Genomic DNA, 14,300 nt, shown 5'->3' with positions numbered 1-14,300 from the left:
TAGACAGTGATCACACAGTGATATGCTGTCAGGGATGCATCTACTGGACCTGCATGAACTGTGCCACGTTGGTCTTTGCACAGAAAATGTTAAAATAATATATAGTTTGCATACATATAGGCCATGTCATGAAGCATCAATGCACCTGAAATGTCATATTTATAAGAGGTCCTGTTGCTCTTAGCAGCAAATCTGATAATCGGATAGTTGCTGCATTTCTAGAGCACTGACTTGCACTGCCTGTTATCATCATTCATTCCATAGTTATGATTGAAACCAGGTAATTGTGAAATGACAGAAATCTCAGATCCAGATGTCTAATCACGTGTGTTTTGGCAAAACCCAAACTGCTCTCTGTCCAAATCACATCATTTTCGTATTCTGCTGACAAACCAAAGAAAACATAAAGTCCTACAGAGTGAAATGAGCCACTGCAGATGAGAGCAGACTACATCTCTACACTGTGACATTGTTGACTTCTGGCTGAGTGAGATTACAGGTGTTTCCGACATCAAAGTACATGATCATATTTGTACAGACACCTTCCACCCACTGCTTTTAAACCACGGGCCTGCCACTGACACAAACAAACATATAGACGTGTACTGTAGAGCTGTGGAAAGTAAAGTTTCAGGTGCTGCCACTGTTCCAAGTAAATGCCCTGTATTCAAAGTGATATTTAAAGGTAGTGGCATCAAAACATACTTAAAGTACTAAAAATAAAAGAACTCATTATGCAGAATGGCACATTTAACTTTAATGTATATATTACTATTGGACTGTAATTATGTATCACTGTGTACATGATGCAGCTGATAAAGGGGGCGCTAGTTTTAACTAGCTTATCATTTGAATTACTGCTGCTGGTATTTTGTTAATTTTCCACTGTAGATCACTAAAATCTTAGGATTATAGTGGTGTGTGTGTTTTTTTATTAATAATCTCATTCTGAAAATTAACTAAAGTTATCAATTGAGTGTAGTGGAGTAAAAAGTACGAAGGTGACGTATGAGGTAGCCCCAAATTGAAATACTCAAGTAAAGTACAGGTACCTCAAAATGGTACTTAAGTACAGAACTGGAATTCCCTTCCACCACTGTAAATCTGTAGACACACACCCACACCGTGCAAAAAAAAACACATATTTTTCTTTCAGTCACTTGACAGTTTATCTCCCACAACTCACACACATAAATGCATGTGCGCACACACACACACACACACACACACACACTCCGCTTTAGCTTTTGGACTCTCAACCTCCACACACCCTCCCACACACACAAACATGCTCACAAACTCACACACTTCTGCTTCCCCTTCCCTCCCTTGTCTCTAATCCCCGCAGCTGCTGCTCTTACTCACACTGCTGCCTCCACACAAAACCTCATTTGTGTGTGTGTGTGTGTGTGTGTGTGTGTTTGTTATAGTTAGAGATAGGAAAGGCTAGATTTTGAATGGAGTGGGTGCGCCAGAAAGAACGAGGGTGAGATGTGAAGGAGAGGATAGGAGATGGAGACGTGGAAGAAAAATCCCCATCCAGTTCCCCCCTGGGAGAGTCTCTGTCTTCCTCTCTCCCAGACCCATTGTGCTCCCTCTTCACCTCCTTCCTCTGTCCGTCCATCGCCACATCCTCAGTACTGTGATATCACAAATCTATCAGCTACACCTGGCTCCATCATGAACATCAAGCAGAGCGTCGGCTATGTGCAAATAATAGCTAAATATATAAAAGGAATGTTATATCTCCTAAAAGCCAACTGTGGTTTGGCCAGAGTTCCTCGCAGTCATGCACTAAGTGAACAGTGACAAACTAGAAAGATGAAATGTTTTGGTCCATTTGTTTGTTTTTGTTTTGTTTTATAACCAGAATCAGAAAACAAAGCAACCATATTTGTTAAAGCCATACTTTTAGAGAGACAGTCTTCTGATCACAGCTGATATGGCCCAGGAGCTGAAGACCTCCAGCTAGTTGTACTGTACTGTATATGGATGGCTTGATTTAAAAACAATCCATGCACCATGGACAGACTGAAGAAGTCGTTTTGGCCCTCGGGCCATACGACTCCTCAACTCCTCCCAGTGAAGAGGTCTGATCTGACTTTTGGCCACGGTCATGTGATGTCACTACTTTGTGACTCGGTGCCTCTTATAAACAGCTTTAATGTGCCGGACCGGATGAACTGTCTCCACTGCCTGCATGAAGCCTGTGTACATCGCTGGCAGCTTCATGTACACACCGGTGTTTGGATGAAACCAGTGCTTATTTAGATTCCAGTTAAGCTGCAACAGCCAGCTGTTAAACACAATGAAATCTGACTGATGATGTGTTGTTAGGGACCGATTCATAACAGTTTTTATCAGACTGGTCATCAGATCATCATACTGTTACACAACTGGTACACCATGTTTCTTTGCTTTCTGCCTCGTTATAAGGCACATTTAAATTTAGATCTGTGATTATCAGCGATGATTCCCGAGTGATGTCATCAAGAAAAAAAGTCCTGGATATGCGTAATTACAAATGTATGAAGGAGTGCGTGGCATCTTTGTACACATCCTTCATAATTCACACTGTCAGTCCAACACTGAGTGTCAGTGCAGCAGCTCTAGATCATCTAATATCTGCTGTACGTTCAGAGCTCATTGTGTGTGTGTGTGTGTGTGTGTGTGTGTGTGTGTGTGTGTGTGTGTGTGTGTGTGTGGGCCAGCAGGGCCAGGACCCACATTGAATTGCTGCTGCCTGAGAGGCTGGGACCACACCACTTAACCTCTGCATTACACACACACACATACTCACAGACCCCTCACCACAGCCATCCCTTCACTGTAAAATCCCCCAGCATATGATCCATTTAAACAGACTGTATTTCACATTTTACTTTTTCAGCAAAATTGTTCTGACTCCTTTGGGTTTAACACTGGTTTTTATAAAAAATTATAACAATAAATCTTTCCAGAAAGACAGCTGGTATGCTAAATCGGCCATGACATTGGTGGGCCATACACTCTGACACCAGGGCCTCCAACAGCTCTGTTATAATTTTTTATAGGAAGCAAGACCGCTGCTACACTGTGTTAAAGATTTCCATCTGTACTAATAACTGCAATAATGAACTGTATAGGTTGTATTACTTTAAAGGTGCTTGGTGGGACTGCATTAAAAAATATTAGTACAATAAACATGAAAGTAAAAATGATGAAAAACATTAAAAATTCAAAACAATTCACAGCCAAAGATTCTTCGGGCAGGATTACAGTTAAAACATTTTAAGGCCCTGCTTCCTAAATCATGTGGTCTTTCAGCAACTACTAATAAAACTAGATGACCAAACAAAGTGTGTTGCTGCGTGTTGCATAGGAAGTGAATGGGTGAGTGCTGGGAGGCTGGGAAGTATTGCATGTCATTTAACACTAACATTCTTTAAGTAGGTCAAGTAGAGAAGTGATTCCCAGCCTTTTCCATAAACCTAATGATGTAATACTGACCTACAAACAGCAGCAGCTGCTAGCATCAGGGGTCTGGACCCCGTCTTATCTCCTCCTTCCTCCTCTTGCTCCTCCTCCTATTTTCCTTTCCTTTAGTTTCCTTCTGTTAGTCTTAGTTTAATGCAATGTAAATTGACCCACATCATTCTTTGTCAGTTTTGCTGCCGGCAAAAGGTGCATATTAACATTGTCTGATAAATCCAGATTAATGGGGCAGGACAAGGTTTCTCTCAGCTATACTACCCCCCTCCATGGCACTGCTGCCTACAGCCCTTCTGTTGTTATTCCAGCTTTTCTTATCTGTTTCCAAAGTAAACTCTGAAAATTAGCCCAACCCTCCACCTAGCTGAGGTTATAACAAGTATTTAATCGTAGTAGTAGTTATTTCAAACAGCCAGCCATGGAGGAGCTCTCAGCAGCTAAGAGTTCAAAACAGTGCCTGCTAAACCTAAGAGGTGATGTTGTTTTGCACACAGAGAGTGGAACAAAGAAAGAGCAAAAACCAGGGTTAACAACAGTTTGGCTTTTTGAGATGGAGAGGGTTAAAGCAGCCAAGAGGCTCGGGTTTGATTCAGATGTCACGGATGTGTGAGCAACTAAAACTAATATGTTTGACTTGGTAAACATATGTCACCTGGCATTGCCATGATTTTACCTTTATATTGAATTAATATAATTTTAATTTGGGACTAATTTGAGCTTTGTGTAACCATAGTGCTTTGTGTCACATTAGCAGTAACCAGACGGTTCTACTGGACTGACACATGAGTTAGGTAACGTTAGCTTTGGACTGGAGGCTGCATTTTGTAGAGTTTGTTACAACCAGACATTTGTGGTTTATGTTGTCGCTAGGAAACTGGACGTGATGGGAGGGGCAAAGGGTGGTTAGAAGTGGCTTATGGTATCGGTCTGATATCAGTGTCACTGCGCCCTCTAATGGCTGAAAAAGAAATTAGGTAGAGTAGCTTTAATCCAACTTTGACCAAATAGTTTTAGTCACCTAATCTTAAACCTTACCTTTAATAGCAACTGCTTGGCTAAACTTCAAGTTTGTAAGTCTTCTGTGACTATCAACTGAGGGGTAACCATCTAAAATGCTGTAAATCTACTGTATGAACATCACAATGTTGTTTGGGGACCCAGTTGCTTGTCTCTGGGTTGTTCTGAACGTTCAGGCCTTGGTCTTGTCTGTCTTCTCCCGAGAGCAGGACTGACTACTGAGACTTAGCAGACAAGGCTGATAACCAAAGCAGAAGAGGGCAGATGAAAACACTCAATACAACAAACTTGCTTTCTAGTCATTGTGTAGACTCATCACACCCTCATCTGGAGACATCTTTAACATATTCTGCTGTCAACACACACACGCACACACTGATCCTGATTGTTTTTAGAATCAGGATCAGCTTTAATGGCCAGGTGTGTTGAGCACATGAGGAATTTGACTCCAGTACAGTACAGTGGCTCTCAATGTGCATATACAATGTTTTTCCATAAGGCAACGAGTAGTCAAGATAAGATTCTCATAGTCCCACATGTGCACAAGCGTACACACTCCCTATATTTGCCAGGCGTTTGACAGTGATGCACAGCATTGTTTTATTTAGCCAAAATGAGACTCAGATGTGTTGAACGAGTCTGATAAACACCCCGCAGCGAGCCAGCCGCTTCATCAGGCTGCAATACAGCAAATCAGTGGAAAAGCCTGCAGATCTGACCTCTTGCTTCAAATTAAAGCAAGGATCTAAATAAAAATTTAGTGTCTTACCATGGGACCCAGGATTGCATATTGCTAGCTTGTGTTCCTACAGGTCCTGCCAGGAGCAGGCCTGCAACCTATTTTGGGTCCTTACCCCACGTTTTAGGAAACCTGGGATGGGAACAAAAGAGGCTTAAGGGCATTTGAATCTTTCACAACAAAGTTAGACCAATAACTGATTCTCATAAAGCTGATAGCTCTGCACTCTGATTTAAATGCTTTTGACTTATCACACACCACTTTCGTCCGAGGCTGTAAAAAAAGACAAAAATTCCACAGAGAATCCTCCAAAATGGTGTTTAAATTTTTTTAATTGGTGTTTAGTGCTTTTACAACTGGACTGTGAAGCTATAAATTAAGAGTTTTGTAATTTGGAAAAAAATGGTTGGTTTGTGTTTTCTTCTCATGTAGCTCTTACACTCGTCATAGATAACATTCCACAGAGGAGAAAGCTTGTTCAGCTAAACACAAAGTAAAACCTGTTATGTATCTTAGTGCTGTTATAGAGATATTTAAAGACACTGATGACAACAATGAAGCTCTGGCACATCCATCCTAATTGAACAACAATGGACTGGGTTGTGACCTTCCAGTAAGTGCTAGTTACAGTAGGAGTTAGCCCCATTTTACAGTACTTGTTTTGAGAAATAGTCTAGAAATAGTCTAACATGACTAACGGGTCTAACAGGTACATGTTGTACAAAGCATCGTGGCTGAAATATGTTGCTACACAAGTTAATTGCTAATAGCACTGGTGAGCAGCTGATGCTCAGTGTTTTGGCTCTTCAGTAGAGTAAGTTTTACTCCCAACACAGAACAGCCGCGTGAATGGTATTGATCAACATCCCTCAGCCCCCCCACAGGTTATTACAGTCCGTTTTTGTGCAAGCAGCTTGTTCTCTTCAACAACTGCCTAATCAGTTCCTCCTTATGCACACACACAAACACACACACACACACACAGGTTGACCCTGAGGAGAGGAAATTGAATTAGCAGGGTGTAATGCAGCTCCTTGTGTGTGTAATCAGAGCAGGCTCAGAATACAGGCCCATTGTAAGCCACTGTGGCCTGCACCCGGGCATCTAGCGACCACTGGGGCCCTTATCACTAGATATGATTACAGCCAAGGGAATGTGTGTATGTGCAAGTGTGTGCATGTGTGGTGGTGGTGGGGGGGGTAGTGGTGAGATTTATGTGGGAGTCATGGCTGACTGACTGCATGGGGAATGTGATTGTGCACAAGTTAGCATGTCAGTAAAAAGAAGAACTTAAAATGGTGATGAATGCAACAAACCTGCAAACAATCAGTTGTCAAAAAAAAGTGCAATATATTTACTTTTCCCTTTAGGAATACAATAATGCACTTTGTAAATTTTGCAACCACCGTAGCACCTACAAAAATAACACAATTTCTGACATGCATTGCCACTAACTCCTCACAGCATTGTAGATTTAGGGTTCTTACATCCTGCCTTTACTGGTTGTTGTTTGTATAATAATTGTTTGTCGCAGGCAGTGGTTTCCATAGTGGCTGTCATTGTTTTTCAATGTCTGTTAATTATTTTCATGCTCTTATTTTACCTCCTCCTGATATAGTGTTTCCTGCTATTGTTTTTTTCTACCAGGCTGGCTGTCTCTGGACTCGAGCCAGCCGCTCCCTCCTACCTTAACACACATGTGCATACACACACACACACACATTTGTTTTCATTCCTCTTGGGGACTTTACATCGGCTTCCATTCATTTCCCAGAGACTTGCCCTAACCCTAAAGTATCCACTACTTGACTAACTTTAACCTTAAACCAAGTTGCCACTGTAAAATTCAATGACTTGCATGGTGGGGGCCAGCACGAAGAGGCCAAGTCCCCACAATGTCAGTGCATAATCAGGTTTTGGTCCCCACAATATGAGTAATATCAGGCACACACACACACACACATACACACTATAATATACAGATCCATGACCATGAACACACATATTGTACTCTCTGCTCTCTCTGCTCTACCTTCCTCTTCTTGGCACTTGAGAGAAAATACAAGAAGTCAGTGATGTGGTGTGTGTGTGTGTGTTTGTGTGCAGGGAGGGAGAGAGTCCACTACTCAGCCCAGAGGGGTTAATCTCTCTCTCTCTCTCTCTCTCTCTCTCTCTCTATCTCTCCCTCCCTCCCTCTGTTGCCTTTGTTGCGGCCCCTCACTTTCTCAACACTTGGACAGAGGGAACTGATACTGTGCCTGTGTGTGTATGTGTGTGTAGTTTGGATGTCCTCCTGACCGAGCTGTATGGGAACATGACTGACAGGACTTTCTAACACACTCCTCATGCCGATTGCTCACACCACAGACTGGTAAGGCAGCACTCTGGTCGAGAGACTTGTCTAATTTAATGCAAAGTGCATTTGGGGTGCAGAGGGATGTATGCGTGTGTGTGTGCATGTGGGAAATGCTGTCTGGAATGCAACAAGTTATTTGTAAATGTGGGTTTTGTTTCACTGCTTGTGTAAGCTCAAATGTCATGTTTTCAAGAACAGGAGACAAGCAAAGACGTGACACGCTTGTAAAATGTTTCTCTCTCCATTGCTGCCTTTCCCCTTTCCTCCGGACTCCATTCCACTCCTTCTCCTTATCCCCCTCTCTGCCTGGCCTGAGTTACTCAAGTTACCGGCTTCCTCCTGTTGTTATGAGCCCCGTGGTTTCTGTGCAGCTCTCTGAGGGCGCTCCCACGCTCTCCCAAAAAGAAAGAAGGGAAGGAAAACAGCGATAACTGCTTCACAAAAGAAGTGGGAGAAGTGTGCTCAGTTTCGCCGCATGTCTTCTCTCTGCATCTATAGGCAACGCGTTTGTCCCTTTAACACTGAACACCTTGGGAAAATGTGGTCTCCCTTTAGCATTTTGTTTTATGGACAAAAGTTTTCCTCTTTTCTTCCAAGGTGGTGGAGTGGCCGAGTTGGTGAGAAAATTGGAAACAGAGCCACCCACAGTGGAAGTGAGTCAGCCCAGCATTTAGTGGTGTGTTGACTTTGGAAATGGCTGAGATTTGGGGGGGGGCAGATGAAAATGTCAGAAGAGGAAAAAACAGAAAGTGTCAGTTTGTTCATATTTTCTGCTGAGGGTCCCAGAATCTGTGGAAAGTGGGAGTTGAGTCGTGCACAACATGCATTAAAGGAAAGAAGAAGAGACTGACAAAGAGGAGAGGTAGAAGCCAGAGGCTGTTTATAAAGGGAGGGAGCGAATTGTGTCCATCTGGGACAATCCCAAGTGCTGAAAGCTTCTCCACCCTGATCCCAAACATCTCTTTTCCCCTTTTTCCCTTTGTCTTCTGTGTCATCTCTCGCTTGTTCCTTCACAATAAGCTGCAAGTGGGTATATTTTTGGTGCCTACAATGTTAGTTTTTTAGACATATGGTGCATGCTTTTATTTTCTTATGTTTTTGTATTCTTTCCCTTATCATTACAATATCTACTGCTACTGTATCTCTTCTCTCCTTGCCTGTGACTCATCTGTATCTGCCAGGAAGCTACACAGTTACTAATTTTCATCCATGGTCATCATTTATATATTTTTTAAGATTGTCTGCAACAAAATGGAATTGATGGATGTATCTTTGTGTCATTTTTTGCTATAAATAGTCCCACTTATCTCCCACAACACTACTGACATGCAACTAAGTGCTGATGATGTCACACATAGAGAGAAAAGCTTTTTTAACCTCTGCAGTTCAGTGCCCAATGCTAATTAGCAATGAGACAAAGACAAATGCGCTACAAGCGCACAGGAGACATTTTAAACATGTTCTCCTCCTCTTCATCATCTTTCTTTTATCATCACTTACCGATTTCTTAGTATTTTTCTGTCAGATGCCAAAAACAATCCTAGTGGAAACAGCCCTATCTGCCTCTTTAGTCTTCTCCCTTTGTTGAACCTGCTTGGCCACCCTCCTCTTCCTCTTCCTTTCCTCCCTCCACACTGCCTGTGTATCCAGCGATAAGGGGACATCGACGGTAGCGCTTCCTTTCGCCACAGGAAGCAGGAACTATTGAGTTCCACCACAGTCTATCTGGCCAAACTCTGCGCTTGGCCAACTGGAATCCTCATCACTTTACATACATGTGCACACATTTAAATGCAAGAAGCACACGCATGCATGCAGCAATGTTGAGATACATGCAAAGAAATGTATGTCACCTGTCTGCACACAATAACTCCAGTATATATTTACTGCCTGGTGGTGTTCATGGGAAACCAGCTGGGCAGCAGCCCACTCTGTGTGTCTCTTTGACCTCAGGGTTGACTCACAGGTCAGAGAATGATTAGCTCATTATTTCCCTAATCACAGCAAATGTTTTGCTATCACCCATTTTGGCCACACAGTCCAGGGGTGGCGCTGTTGGGCTTAAAAAGAAAACACAAACAACCATTCATCAGCTAATGGATTCCAGTTATACTAAGGGGTGGGAAAGCTGGGTGTGAGTGAGAGAAGGCTGACATAAAGAGAAAGTGGGGGAAGACAAAAATGGGTGTCTGAGGACAAGAAATAATACCTGAAAGATGTTTTTTTTTCTACAAGACAGCCTCACTCCTTTTTAGTAACATCAAGATATTTGACGGCAGTGATTTTTTAAAATGGTTTTCAAATTGGCACTGCCAAAAGACTGAGATGATTTTTTTTTACAGACCAGCTGTAATGATGTCTTCAGACATCTGAAGACAAGGCAGAACTTAACATAACACACTGTTTGTAGTAGAGTAGCACCACAAAATCTCAAGCTCACTGACAGATTTTTTTTACTTGTGCCAAGGTAGCATTAGGAGGGTATTCTTTTTCAGCTCATGGCACACACGGTGAGAGAAGGTAGATTTATAGTGGATGGATCATGTTTAAAGACAGGGGGATTTGTAAAAGAAAGATAAAAAGTGGTAACTCTTGAGAGTCAGAGAGAGCAATAAGGAAAGCAACAAAGAGGGTTTAGTTTTTTCTAAACACTCCCCTTTCACAGTCCACAACGTGAGCGTGGCTTTACATTTCTAAAATTGTATTTTCTCAGCTGTCCTGCATTGTACCAACGTCACAAGTATGATGACTCAGATGGTCAGCTCATGGATCATAAAGCCTGTGTAGTTCTCTATTATTATAGTGCAGTAAAAGACCAAGTTACAATATAAAGCTGTCTAGATATGAACTACATACAGTACAAACACCAGTCTTGGTGTTAATGTACTAGTCACCCATTTTTCAAAAGTAATTTTTTATGCTGGGATGTAAAATGGAAATTAAACTCCAGAGTGTCTGGGGACAGGGGAAAGGCAATGAAGTCAGGATTAATGGTAGAATTATGTTTGTCTAAATAAATGAAAAGTTGGTGCATGAGATAACTGCCTTGCTTCCAGACCTGACACACTTACCTTTTAAATCAAATCAAATGCCCTCAATTTAGTTTACTACTCAGGCAATCCATATTTTTCCAGTAATGTCAGTCAATCCATGAAAACCCAGTGAAAAAAAGCACTGGAAGTGAGTCAAACTATAAGAGGATGAATGTGTATGTAAGTAATTGTTATACCTGTTTTTGTTGTGGCTTTTCACTTATGGATGAACATCCCAAATATATTAGTAAAGTTAGTGAAGTACATTCACTGTGGTTTTGCTAGGACAGTGAAGAAGCCTGGAAGCTTTGAGTAGGAGCAGACAAAGGCATGAAGAGGAAAAACAAGGACTCAAGATGAAAAGTGACACCAGTGAGCACGATGGAGGAGTGAAAAAGGAGAGAAAGCAAAGAGGCCTTAGCAGTGTTAAAAGAAAATGAAGAGACCTAAGCGATTAGGACACATTTGAGATTTGAGCCTAAAATATGAGCAGGTCAAGGGTCAAGAGGGTTGGGGAGGTCAGAGTGGGCCCAGCAGCTCTACTCAGAACAGGATATCCTGCAAGGAAAATCCCATCTGTCTCTCTTTCTCTGTCTCAATCTGTCTCCTAAATCCCCACAGAGGGCACAAAGGAGAGAGCAGAGGTGTCACCTTTCACCGAAAACACTAGAGAAAACACAAGTTCTCTGACGGGGAAGCTTCACTTTCATCAATCATAGGTGACAGGCACAGATCACAGATGTGCATGCCTGATTTGTCTTCATCTGACAGGCAACATGTCAGAATTATTAAACATCTCACTCTGTTCTAATTATACTCAGACTTAATTATGATATTAGCATAAGGACCCCCATAGTGTGAGATATTATATTCTACAGTTAGTTGTATGCTACAGTGATGTTGCTTGTGGTTGGGCTACATGGTTGCTTAAAGGTCTAGGCTGTTTGGTGTGTGATCAGTTTCTTTGTTACAAGTGCCTTTGAGCAAGGCACCTAATCCCAGCCAGATCCAGGCTGCTGTTTGGCCGAGTCTGACCCTTGACCCACCTATGGAGGAGAGTTACAAAAGGTTGGAGACATCTTTATACAAACAGATCTGTTGTGTATTAGTTGTATTTTGTGTTATGGAAAGTAAAGAGGGCATCTTTTGACTTTCATTTGCTGATGTATTGGGCCAATCATATGAGACGGTGCAGGAAGCACGAGCAGTCAGATGAACAGACTTCCAGGTTAGACAAGAAAACCAATGTGAGCGGTAAAATGACTCTATCACCCAAACCGTCCATCCCAGCTGATAGATCGATTTTGTGGTTCAACTGTGACTTAGCACGCCTGCCATACTTGTGTTTTACCTTCAAATATTTTGATAATCTGGCTAAGCTTTTAGCTCGTGTACAACCTGCAACCTACAACCATCTGAGCGCACGATTTGGGGATGTTGTTGCATTCTCACTAATGTATGTGAATGAGAACAATGTTATTGTAACCTCAGGATAAGGTGGAACAAAATTAACTAAATAAAGCACTAGTTATAATGAATCAAAATGATCCTTTGAGCACACACAGCTCTGGTTATTTCTAGAGAAACAAGACCACACCAACACATCCATCTTATTTAAAAAAAACTCTGCAATTACATTTGTTTAAAAGCCCTACGTCTGTTTGCAGGATAGCAGGTTACTAAAACAGTCCAGTAAACATGTTACTTGTGAGTCCATGTGACATTTGTTTAGAAGATCCGCTTCACTTGTAAATGGGTATTTTGAGGCTAAACAGACTGAGAAAGTTGCCACCATGGTTTGGACCAATGCAAAATCTCTGCATCCAGCTTCCTAAACATCCAGGAGAACAGAGCCTGATCTACATAGATCCACATGACATGTTAGCAGGTAGCTTATTTTATCCTGAAAAAACTTACAGTAAATTGGACATAAGAAAAAACAAAAATACCAGAGTTGCTTCATTCTTTTTTATAGTGTTCTCACAGAATGCCCCTCATTGGCTCACTGGGTCAGACAAACAAGTACATTTCAGCCTACTAATGTTTCCCTGTTGTGAGAAGCTTTATGTTTCCCCTTGTGCAGCAGTTAGGCCAAAATAGTCATTACTCTCTCCATACACTGAATCATATACCCAGTGTGATAGTGGTGTGCTCTGTAGTGGGTGATATTTTCCGTATGGGAACATTAACGTATTTTTTCCTACCAATGGTTTATAGTGAAACAAGCGAAAGATGCAGAGAGAGAGGGGGAGAAAGAAAAAAAGAGAGAGGGAGCGAGCGAGGTATTGAAAGCGAGAGATGGGGAATGAGAGTGTGGAGCTATTTTTGGCTTGTCTGGGTGTTTCCAACACACACGCACACGCTTCTCAGGCTTGTTGTTGTTCAAATTGGTGGGTGTTAAAGGGTGGGTTTTGATTTGATTTGACTTTGCGATTTGAGGGTTTGTGTCTGTGTGCGTGTGCGTGTGTGTGTGTGTGCTGTTGATATCCCTCGGATTTTCCTGTGGTTGCTATAGTTTCTCAGTGTGTTTTGAACAACTTGCCAGAGCGCCAAACTTCCTTGGGGTGCTCCTTGGCCCTGTATTAAACACTTTGTGTGCTGTTGCTGGGGTTGACCTCACTTCACTTTCAGTTTAAGCAGATCAAGACATTGAAAATCGGCTGGAATTCATTCAGATATGATCCTTTTAAATTTAAGCTCTGTGGTGTTTCTGCACTACATGTCTCAGACATCTCCTGTCACTCAAACCATTTTGGTGGCACCTGGGTTTGTCTGCTGAGGAAGTTTTGTTTTTTTTAAGGACTTAATTTTTATTTTTATATGTGCAGTGGGGGATAGATTGGTATCTGTGATATTACTCCAGAAACTGAAATGAACAGTGAGTTATGTGCCACTAGAAACAAGTGACATTACTTTGTCATTTGACCTCTCAGCAGTGGTTTGTGATGACAGCGCTCATGACACCGTTGCTCTATTGTGGAAACTGTCTGTCAGCGATCCACCGTGTTTCTGTGGACTGCACATGTCACTAAGGCTTTCGATGTGGCGAGTCTTTTCAGACACTCGCTCTGTCTCTCTGTTCCCTCTATACAGTGGAAACATTTTGAACATACGTGCGTATGTGTCTTTAAAGAGCATGCAGTCTGTCGGGGAATGTAGGACTGCCGCTTGTTTGAGTTTTCATTTATTCCATTTAGGCTGTAGACACAGTATATTGTCATTCTAACAGATATATTATATGCATTTGGCTTACTCATTTATTTAGGCTTACAGTGTGTCAGATCCTGAATTGCTTTAGTTTTATGCCAGATTTTCAGATGCACTTTTTAGTGTTAGGTAAAGAACTGACAAAAATACTGATACCAGTTAAATGTATATTGTTTGATAAACATTTCTGGGTCATCTCAGGATTTTATATGGCATAATTTAGAAAAATCCTGGCAAGCAAACTGCATAGCAGAGAGAAAGGTTTCAGTGCCTACATGTGACATGTTTGTTAGGGAAGTAACCAACTCTTTCCATTATTGATACATTTGTTGATAACTTTTAAAATTCATTCATTCATTTACTACCGCTTAATCCCTGAACGGGGTCGCGGGAACTTTTAAAATTGCTTTTTGATTTTTAAAATATTTTAAAGAGGGGAAAATCAAATCAAATCAAATCAAATCAAATCAAATCAAAT

At 41.7% G+C, this 14,300-nt stretch overlaps 1 protein-coding gene across 1 annotated transcript in view; it reads left to right on the top strand.

The window, feature by feature from the left end:
• The first annotated feature begins 7,475 nt into the window (after positions 1-7,475).
• Positions 7,476-14,300, top strand: part of hdac7a (histone deacetylase 7a) — a 58,684-nt gene continuing 51,859 nt past the window's right edge. Inside the window, exon 1 of the mRNA XM_020612603.1 lies at positions 7,476-7,598. The gene's annotated coding sequence lies outside the window, so the exon portion shown is untranslated. The remainder of the gene's footprint in view (positions 7,599-14,300) is intronic.

This window comes from Monopterus albus, unplaced genomic scaffold, assembly GCF_001952655.1.
Source record: "Monopterus albus unplaced genomic scaffold, M_albus_1.0 scaffold126.1, whole genome shotgun sequence".
Classification (NCBI taxonomy): domain Eukaryota; kingdom Metazoa; phylum Chordata; class Actinopteri; order Synbranchiformes; family Synbranchidae; genus Monopterus; species Monopterus albus.
This window is presented reverse-complemented; position numbering and strand designations above follow the sequence as displayed.